Source organism: Rhineura floridana, chromosome 7, assembly GCF_030035675.1.
Source record: "Rhineura floridana isolate rRhiFlo1 chromosome 7, rRhiFlo1.hap2, whole genome shotgun sequence".
Taxonomy (NCBI): domain Eukaryota; kingdom Metazoa; phylum Chordata; class Lepidosauria; order Squamata; family Rhineuridae; genus Rhineura; species Rhineura floridana.
This window is the reverse complement of record NC_084486.1, coordinates 119,551,448-119,562,231: the sequence shown is the minus strand read 5'-3', so window position 1 is coordinate 119,562,231 and position 10,784 is coordinate 119,551,448. Positions and strand designations below refer to the sequence as shown.

At 42.7% G+C, this 10,784-nt stretch overlaps 1 pseudogene; it reads left to right on the top strand.

Moving 5' to 3' along the window:
• Window positions 1-1,008: 1,008 nt before the first annotated feature.
• Window positions 1,009-1,127, top strand: LOC133389819 (5S ribosomal RNA; annotated as a pseudogene).
• The last annotated feature ends 9,657 nt before the right edge of the window (window positions 1,128-10,784 follow it).

The window sequence follows — 10,784 nt, the reverse complement described above, 5'->3', positions numbered from 1 at the left end:
AACGTATCAGTAATGTCATTCAGCCTCCTTGGCTTGGGAGTCTAGTCTTGAAATAAATTCTGTTTAATCAGCCACAGCTGGAAATGCAACACAGACCTATAACTGTGCTTAGCTATGCCAGGTGCCTCTGTAACCCTAGTATAACCTGGGGAATTTCACATGTCACATGCTCAGTTTAAAAAGAACAGTCTAGATCCAATTTGAAAACTTCCAGCCCTTGATATCTTTAAGGCAAATGCATGAGGGCAAGAGCTCTTAAAATATGGGATGTAAGCAATTATTCTGGAGAGAGGGGGAAATAGGGGGGTTATGTGATTGATCCAGGGATGTTGTTGTTATGTGCCTTCAAGTTGATTATGACTTATGGTGACCCTATGAATCAGCGACCTCCAACAGCATCTGTCATGAACCACCCTGCTCAGATCTTGTAAGTTCAGGTCTGTGGCTTCCTTCATGGAATCAATCCATCTCTTGTTTGGCCTTCCTCTTTTTCTACTCCCTTCTGCTTTTCCCAGCATCATTCTCTTTTCTAGTGAATCATGTCTTCTCATGATGTGTCCAAACTATGATAACCTCAGTTTCATCATTTTAGCTTCTAGTGACAGTTCTGGTTTAATTTGTTCTAACACCCAATTATTTGTCTTTTTCGCAGTCCATGGTATGCACAAAGCTCTCCTCCTGATCCAGGGATACTTCCAGCAAATTAAGCATTTAGTGCAGAACTGCCATGCCTGGCAGTAGCACCTGGTGTGTTGAGGTGGAGCTGCCCATTCAACACCATAGTTCCTGAAGCTTACCTGGATGATTCTGGGATAGGGCCAGTGTGTCTGTATAACCCTGGCCTCACTGCTGCCCTGGCCCATCCCAGCACCACCCAAGTCAGCTGCAGCAATGCTGGTGTCAGGAGGGCAACTCCGCCACACCACATCAGCTGCTACAAGGGATGGGAGGTGGAATTCAATTCAGTTTGGCATTTTAAAGCCAAATTGATCAAGTACACTCTTTATGATCTACAGCCATGCTATCCTGAACACACCCAATTTTGTCTGATCTCGGAAACTAAGCAGGGTCAGGCCTGGTTAGTACTTGGATGGGAGACTGCCTGGGAATACCAGGTGCCATAGGCTTAGAGGAAGGCAATGGTAAACCACCTCTGAATACCTCTTACCATGAAAACTCTATGAATATATCCAAAAAAGATTCATAGGGTCACCATAAGTCAGAATCCACTTGAAGGCATAGAACAACAACAAATGTTCTTTATGAAACAATATAAGAACCAAAATACAATTATGATGATGATGATTAATTAAATTTATATCTCACCCTTCCTCCCAGTAGGAGCCCAGGGCAGCAAACAAAAACACGAGAAAACATCATAAAATGATCCCTTTATATTGGTTTTAATCTTTTTATTGTATGACACTTTGGGTTCATTTTTATGAAGAAAACCGACTAATAAATGTAATAAATAATAATAATTCACATTTATCTGAATTTTGAAATGAAGTTTTCCAATCAATGTTTACAAAAATGCATATATAAGGGGGAATTGGGCATAAAAATGAATATATTAGTGAAAATATCATACAAAGTGCATTATACAGTAGGGCCCCGCTTTTCGGTGTTCCGCTTCTCGGTGTTCCACTAATACGGCGGTTTTCAATTACAGTAGAGCCCCACTCAAACGGTGCTTGTTCCACTTTTTTGGCGTTTTTCGGCATGACACACTCCGAGAAGGGTGTCGGGCGCCATTTTATTGTCGGTGTTCCACTTTTCAGTGATTTTTGCTTTTTGGTGGGAGTCTGGACCTAACCAGCCATATGAGTGGGGCCCTACTGTACTAAGATAAATTGCTTTCAAAAATCAATGCATTAGCCAAAACTACATAAATAAATACATAAATGTGTTATTTATTTATTTATTTATTATATTTCTATACTGCCCAATAGCCGTAGCTCTCTGGGCAGTGCACAACATAAAAACATCCAATATACAAGTAAAAACATATATCAACAACTTAAAAACAATATACCAAAAGTAGTAGAATATAATTAAACATATAAACAACTACAACACAAGCCTAAAAATATTAAAACGTATTAAATCAGTTAAAAGTATTAAGATGTTAAGATGTTAAGTAATTAACATTACTAAAATATTAAGAGCGTAAGTGCAAATGTAGGTGTTACAATAGATGTTAAAAATGTTGTTAAAATGTTGTTAAAAAGCCTGGGAGAACAAAAAGGGTTTTACCTGGCGCCGGAAGGACAGCAATGTTGGCGCCAGGTGTATCTCATCAGGGAGAGAGTTCCATATTTCGGGGCCACCACAGAGAAAGCCCGTTTTCTTGTTGTCACCTTACGGGCTTCTCTCTGGGTGGGCCCCCAAAGGAGGCCCTTCGATGTTGAACGCAGAGTACGGGTAGGTTCATATCGGGAGAGGCGTTCCACCAGGTATTGTGGTCCCAAGCCGTGTAAGGCTTTATAAGTCAAAACCAGCACTTTGAATTGAGCCCGGAAGCATATAGGCAGCCAGTGCAAGCGAGCCAGAATCGGAGTTATATGTTCACATCTCCAAGTCCCTGTTAGCAATCTGGCCGCTGCGTTTTGCACGCAGGAGGGTTGTTAGGAGAAATCCACACTACAATGCTAAAGAATTTTCATGAGGATATTAAAATAAAAAATAAAAAAGTTGCACATTGTGATAGCAATGTGGATAACTAAATTTAGGACTGGGAAAATGAGAAACTAAGAGAACTGAAACTAACAGAGTCTCTTGACCAAGGTTTTCTTCCACTCCATTTTACAGCTTCTTGGATGATCACCTTCACCATGAACACAAATCTGCCCCAAAACTAAGCTCATTAACAATACCCACATTGTAGCAACAGTCTCCTCAAGCAGGGCCAGTGCCAGGGGGTGGCCAGGTTGGGTCCTGGCCAAGGACCCCTGTGGCGCAGAGGGGCCCCTGAAGGGCCTCTACTTACAGTGGGAGGGTGGCGCTCTTGTTCCATGATCCACAGCAGCATCAGGTCTTGCAACCCAACCCTGCCACGCATCACAAAGAGGGAGCTCCCAGGCATCCCCCCCAATGTAGTCAGCATGGGCTTCAATAAGCCTGCACTCACACCCCACCTACCTCTCCCATCAATGTGGCTGCTGTGTGCATTGTGCATGCATGCCTGCCATCACCCAAGATGGTGGCGGGGGCTTCCCAAAGGTGCTGATGCCCTTGCTGATGTGTGCTATTTGAGCATGTCATTTATACAACACAAGAGGTAGGTGGGGCACACACCGCCTGCATGGGAGGGGTGTTAGGCTACAGCACCATATGTCTGGGGCAGGCTGGTGTCCCAGGGCCCAGTCATACCTGGCAACAGCCCTGTCCGCAAGCAAGTCTGGATCTAGCCCTCTTTATTTTGAACATGCTGAGCAATCATGTATGTGGGTGCTTCTAGACAGCACTTCATTCTGTCTTTCTTCCTTTTTCTCCCCCTCCCCTTTTTTAGCTTTCAAACGATGTAACACCCAAGTCTCAGAATTTTAGTGGAAGTTTGGTGATCATTTGTATATTTCCTGCTTCCAGAAAAAAAAAAATCTGTTTTCAGCTCCAGGAAGCAGAAATTTTGTGCAGGTTTTCTGATGTAAAGTGCCCAAGGTTTCAAATAAGACATGCTACATTTGCAGTGGGCATCGTTTTTCAATATACTGCACATCCCCTCCACTCACTGAAAAAGGGCTGATCTGCTTGGGCATGTTGCAAGGGAGGTTATCTTGGCGATCAAGGAGCTGTTGTTGCAAGAGGAAACAGGAGGGTTGTAGGGAAAGTTATTTAAAAGAGGCAATGAGGGAAAGAACTAAGTTTGCCTCTCCCCGCTTTGCATGTGTGTGGAGTGGGAGTGGAGAGAAGTTTCCAAGGGGATGGCAAAGGCTACAGCCCAAGTCCTGTACATCTTCTGCCCTGCCCCTCTCCCCCAGTTTAAACTACAAACAGGAAAGATGCAGGATATCAGTCAGGCGATGCAAAAGGATCATAAAAAACCCGATAGTAATAAAACCAGCAAAACTCACACACTAACAGAGCAATCTAAACTAAAGGAACCCAGGGTAACTTATGCCAGAGTAGATTATGCCAGTGTAATTTACCCCTTTTCCAAAGCAGGGCTACTGCTGGCTGAGCTGACCCGAACCGTTTTGCCAGTGTAACTTCTGCAGAGTGGCTAGCTTGCATGACTGAGCTGAATGGAGTTTGGAATGAGGTAAGTCTCTCCCCCCCATGCCCCACCCCTCCATGATGCTCCTTTTAGGGGACTGGCCCTTGGCTTTGGCTCAGCCACTCGAGCCCCGACTGAGCCAGGATGGAGGGCTTTTGCTGGAATATTTCCAGATAAGCCGGGCTGGAGGACTTCAGTTGGCTCAGCCAGAGAATCCACCTATTCCAAACTCCACTGATCCTGGCAGGTTGTGGATTTAGAGTGCACCCTTTGTCTACTCAGAGGTAAGCCCCATTGAGTTCAATGGCAGCCTAAATCTTTGGCCTTTCACTTTTCCTCACATAACTATTGCCAAGAATATATTATTAACTAGGTGCTGCCCCCAACCCCTCCCCAACCCCACCTACTGCAACCAAAGCTCCCCTGCCCTCCTGCTCCGCAACCCCGCCTACCATAACCAAAGCTCCCCTGCCCTCTTGCTCCCCAACCCCGCCTACCGTAACCAAAGCTCCCCTACCCTCCTGCTCGCCAAGCAGTCTGCCACCATACCCCGCCCCCACCATCATGCTGTATGACGTCATGATAGCATGAGGGCTTACATTTGTATATAAATAGAAATGACAGGTCAAACTTCCCTATGTCCCAAAATGCTTGATTTATTAAAAGAATTTACAAGAAATTTCTCTCTCCTCCCTTGCTGGAAATTTTTTAAATAAACAGGTGAAAACAGTGTTTACAATAGCAACCCTGCATGATTTAAACACAAACACATAATTTGAATCACAGCTAGTTTGGGAAAAACTGGGACATCAGCATCTGGAGATACAACTTTCAAACAAAATGCACAGGATTATACAATCAGCAAGCCTGAGCATTAAATGTAAACATTAACATTTAATGGGTCCCAAAACACTTTACTGATATCTGCATAATAGCTAAATCAACTTTGTCACAGTGTTCCCTATGGTAATGTATGAACAGAATATGGCCCATGGGATATTTGTACAGCTTTATTGTACATTGAGAGCATCAACATAAATCTAAGTGATGAAACATGGAAGCCGTCATTTCAAATAAAGCTGTTTAATGTCTCTTCATTCCGCTATATTTCAAGATTTAACACTGCTGAAATACCAAAAATGTACGGCTAATGGTATATGTGGTATTTAATATACATATTGTTTTATTGAATGTGTTCTTTATCACTATATCCAGGACAATTGCATTTATAATTCTGGAAACAGAATTTATAAAAAATTCTCTGTGATTTATATAGAATTGTATGCTTGTTTTTTAAAAAGTCTGCCATTCTATATATATCACACAGGGTCTTAGCACACACTACCTTTTATCTTGAAAATCACTTTAGTACAAGTCGCTTTCAAATAAATAATATTTTTTTTTCTTACTTCCTTCCCCCCTCCCCCTAACATAAGCATATGGTTCTGTATCCTTTCTGGAGAGAAATGGGGTTGCCACAAATGAAGTATTTTGATAAGCTATCTTGTTTTATGATTTTAATTTTTTTAGAAAAAAAGATTTATACACAACAATCAATTACATATATATATATATTATACACACTTATAATAATAAATTGACAGTACAATCTTATACATGTCTACTCAGAAGTAAGTCCCTTTGAGCTCAATGGGGATTACTCCCAAGTAAGCGGATATGTGATTGCCGCCACCTAAATAAATGTGCTAGCTGTGAAGGTACTTGCCTTATTTTGCCAAAATTCATTAAAAAAATTTATTCCAACAAAAACTAATCTTGTTTGTATCTTCCTTCTCTTACGCTAATACAATTAGTTAAGTTTAGATCTGACTGCAAAATTGTACACTGTATTTTCTTTGTGACTCAGTGTAATCTGCGCGGAAAGTAGCTAAGTGAATTTGAAGGATGGAACTCATGCTTTGATAGATATTGGCAATAGTCATGAAAGTCTACAGGCCAGATTTGCCTGTATGGGTTTGGTTGAAGGCAAGAGCTGATCAAGTGGCAGCTTGATGGGCCAGATGCTGCTCCTGAAGCAACTTTATTTGGTTCCTGTTGCACTTACCAAATTTTAATTAAGATATCAAAACACTTGCAAGGCAAAGGACCACTGCCAACCTGCTTTTTTGAATAGCTAGTCCAGGGAGCACCTTTGCTTCTCAGGTCCTCCAGCAAGTGATCTTGCACGAGATGAAAGTACATGCTTTGTGTCAACCTGTGAAGCCCGTAGTACAAAGGTGATGCCAGTGTTATTATATATCAGGGAACCTTTTTCAATCCGTGAGCCGCATCTCTTTAAGGGGAAACTTGCCAGTAGCGGGCAGAGCAAGAGGCAAAAGTAGGTGAAGCAACAGATGTAAACTTTTCCTTTGTACAGTAGGCTAATTTCTATTCACACGCATATACCCATCTCTATCCTCCATCCAGCCAAGAATGAAGCATTATCAAAGTTCAATGACACATTACAGTCCACCAAACAAACTCAAGGAGGGTGCAAAGCAGGGTCAGCAAGGGGTGTGGCCTGGGGAGAATCCCAAGGGCCAGACAGAGAGACCTGGAGGGCCATATTTAGCCCCCAGTACTGAGGTTCCCCATCCCTGTTCAGGTTGTTCCAGACCCTGGATTGAGAACAAAGTAGTTCCTCTGTGTGTGTGTGTGTGTGTGTGTGTGTGTGAGAGAGAGAGAGAGAGAGAGAGAGAGAGAGAGAGAGCTTTAAAAATAGGGAAGGGATTTATTACAGATGGTATTTAAGTAACTCATTCCATCAGCACGACTACCACTTTTCCTCCTCTCCTCCCCCCCATACCCTCCCCACATCTGCTCTGAAGGGTTGCACAACCCCTAGAATAGATCTGAGGAGGTGTGGGGCAGAAGAAGGGGGAAGTGCTATTGCTCTAGTGCAGCCTTTCCCAACCAGTGTGCCTCCAGATGTTGTTGGACCACAACTCCCATCAGCCTCAACCAGCATTGCCAATGGTCAGGAAAGTTGGGGATTGTGGTCCAACAACATCTGGAGGCACACTGGTTGGGAAAGGCTGCTCTAGTGGTAATCCTTGTGCTGACAGAACCCTGACTTAGCACTACATTGATATTAGTATTAGTCTTCCACACAAGGAACAAAAACAGTTAAAAAACAAGCTAAAAAAGAGGAATAACACACACAAAACTATATAAACACACACATACATACAATGCAAAATAGACACCCATGGCAGAAACCTTTTCATCCATCTGGGAAATCCCATTGGAACAAAAGACAGTGGGCACCTGCTGTATCTTAACAGGAATACTATCCCACAGAACAGGGGCAGCCATGCAAAGTTGGTGTTCCTTTGTGGTCTCTGTGTTATAATACAGTATTGGAGCACTTCCTATGGTTATTTTAATTTTATTTAAATGCATTATTATAAACTGCATTTTTAAATTTTTAGAAATCTCTAAGTGATGTACAATATAAAAATAAACAGCATTAAAAATACAACATAAAACCAATAAAAACCAATAAAAACAAGAATTAAGGGCATCCAAATAACTAAAAACAGGGTCCAGTCTTATGGGTCAGGAAAAGCCCAGGGAAAAAGATGCCTGAAATGCCTGAATCAACTGATAGTTGATGCTTCACATATGGCAGAGAAAAGGGCGTTCAATAGTACCAGGGCAATAATGGAAAATGCTCATTTTTGAGTCACTGCCCTATTATTATTATTGTTGTTGTTGTTGTTGTTGTTGTTGTTAATAATATTAATAATATTATTAATATTGAGTTTATACCTCACCTTTCTACAAAAGCACACAAGGCAGCTTACACAAAATTAGTAACAGAAGACAGAAGTAGAATCTAAAAACAAAACAAAATACTAAAAAATACCTTAAAAACCCAAAGAAATTAACAAGCACAACCAACAGCAGTTGAAAACAAATGAACAGTTTTAAAATGTAGTATAAGTGTGTTCTCCTTGTAATAAACGGACAGTCCACCTTACTCTTGGAAACAAGTGCCATTGAATCCAAGTTTAAAGGATAGCGAAGATGTCCAGACTGTGATTTGACAAACCAACAGCATTTGGGTCTCCGGTTCAATGCAACAGTATCTACAAGTCCATGTATGGCATCCGATATGGATGTCATCCTATCCATATGGGTCATGGTGAACATGGATCTTTCAGTTGCTAGAGAATTCTCTCTCTCTGTCTCTCTCTCTCCCTCTCTGTGCTTAGCAACTAAATGTACTCATGACAGTCAAAACCACATCCTCCTCCAGATCTCCCCTCAAGGTATACAAAGGAATCTCTTTAGGGTGTGGTACCAAGAGTAGAATTTCCCCAGATGACCTAAGTAATGTTGCAGGTCTATACAGGGGCAAGTGGTCTGTTAGGTAATCTGGTCCTGAACTGTTCATATGTGTATGTGGACTTGTCAGGGCTTGCATGTAAGCACTCATCTGGTGAACCAGAAACCATAGAAAAGAAAGTCAGAACCAAAGGACAAACCAGGAAGCAAGCCATAAGTTAAGACAAACCAAAGGATGCAACAGGGCTGTGGAGCCTGTGGCCTTCCAGATGTTGTTGACTACAACTGCCATCATCCCTAACTATTGGCCATGCTGGTTGAAGTGGACTGGAGGTGGACCAGCAATATCTGGAGGGCCACAGCTTCCCCACCCCTGGGATATGGGAACATGACATTGTTCAAGAAGACCTTGTTGCCTGAGAAATGCTTAACTGGATCAGGAAGTCCTCTTTTGTCCTTCTTGTCAAAACCCAGAGTCCAGCAGTGACCAAGACATCAAGTTAAAGGCTGCGGAGTTATTGACTAAGGAGCCAGGCTAAAGCTGAGCCTAATGCCGATGACAAAGGGGGCACTAAACCCAGGGCTGGCTGGCAGGAGCCCCAGAGACCAGAGCTGGGATCTTCAAGGGTGGGCACACAGTACCTTCCAACCTACCTCACCAATACAACAGTGCTGCGAGTGCACCAGACAGAAGGCCAGGAAGCGCAACACAAATGTCCATCAGTTGGCGAGAGGGTTGGCCCATTAAGGACTGTAGTTTTCAAAAAAGGAGCTGGAGTTTTGGTGAGGTGGACTGGAAGCAGAAGCTCAAAAGGGCTTTGCTGGAGCATGCAGCCCACTCTGTGGTGCTGCTTTGGTCTATGGGCTCCTCTGCAGAACTAGAACAGAACATACCTGCCCAAGATGAACTAATCGCTATCCTGGATGGGGTTAGTCCAGGGTCTGAGGATACGCAGGAAATTAAACTGCCTAGGCAGAGGCTGCAATGTGTGGTTCAGTGACTCACCATCCAGGACAAACTACATGCAAATCCAAAAACTCCTGGTTTTAAACTCCTGCCCAAACTCTATAGGCGCTGTTCTGTATCCTCTCTTCCACTGCTAAGAACACATTCTAGTAAAACAGGAACACAGGAAGCTGACTGAGTCAGACCATTGGTCCATCTGGCTAAGTATTGTCTACATTGACCGGCAGTGGCTCTGCAGGGTTTCAGAAAAGAAGCCTTTCCCAGCCTCACCTTGAGATGTTAGGGACTGAACCTAGGGCCTTCTACCTGCAAAGCAGTTGCTCTACCACTAAGCTATGGCCCTTCCCCAAAGGATCCTATAGAACGGAATGGTTCCTCTAAGAGGCAAATGGAGCAGGGCTATTCTACTTGCTTGCAAATGGCCCTTAGGACACTGCACAAGACTCTGGCGGTGGTCTGTCAACTCTTTTTCCTTGTTATAATTGCCGGTAGCACTTTGGATACTCCCTGCACCATCTAACATGGGCTTCTTCCAAAACATGCCATACTCTCGTTACTGCAGGGAATGTGACATTGTATAGAGACGCACTTTACAGTAGGTGCTATCTACTACTGAGACTGCTTTCAGATATGGGGCTTATTGCATTAGTTTAATGGATTAAAATAGTAGCGCTTCTGTCCCAATTTCTAAAATTCTTTTCACACTGCAATACCTGTTGCATTAAGGAACAGTAGCTTTTTCAGCCGATATACCAGCATTTCACGCAACTATCTTTCACACGGCTGTAATAAACATCTTGTTTATGTCCCTCACTCATTATAAACATGGAACACTGTAATTCCCCACTGCGTAGGAAGTCTAAGGTCTCATCCCATCACTATGCAACCCCTCTCCCTTTAGCATCTGACATATATATAAGTTGTATAGACCCAGGGGTGTGTGTGGGAAATACTGCTGCAAAAAAGTGCACCCTTAAAGGGTGGTAACGCACTGCATGCTGGGATGCCTCTCACATGAGTGGCTGCAACTAGCGAAAAACTCCTGTGATTTTCCAAATTCCCAGGCATGCAAACAGGTTATTTCTGGTATTATTTATCACAAAAATTAGTGCTAAACTTGAACTATATTCCACTAGAATTCTGGAGCTAGCTTGTCCGTCATGTGAAAGATCAAATATAATGCACAAATTACCAGGTAAGAAATCGTCAGAATAACGGAATAAAGTGCAGTGTGAAAGCAGCCTTAAAGTATTTCAGTATAGTATAAACCAAGGGGAAGAAAGTGCATTCGTTTACAGATGTTTGACTCAT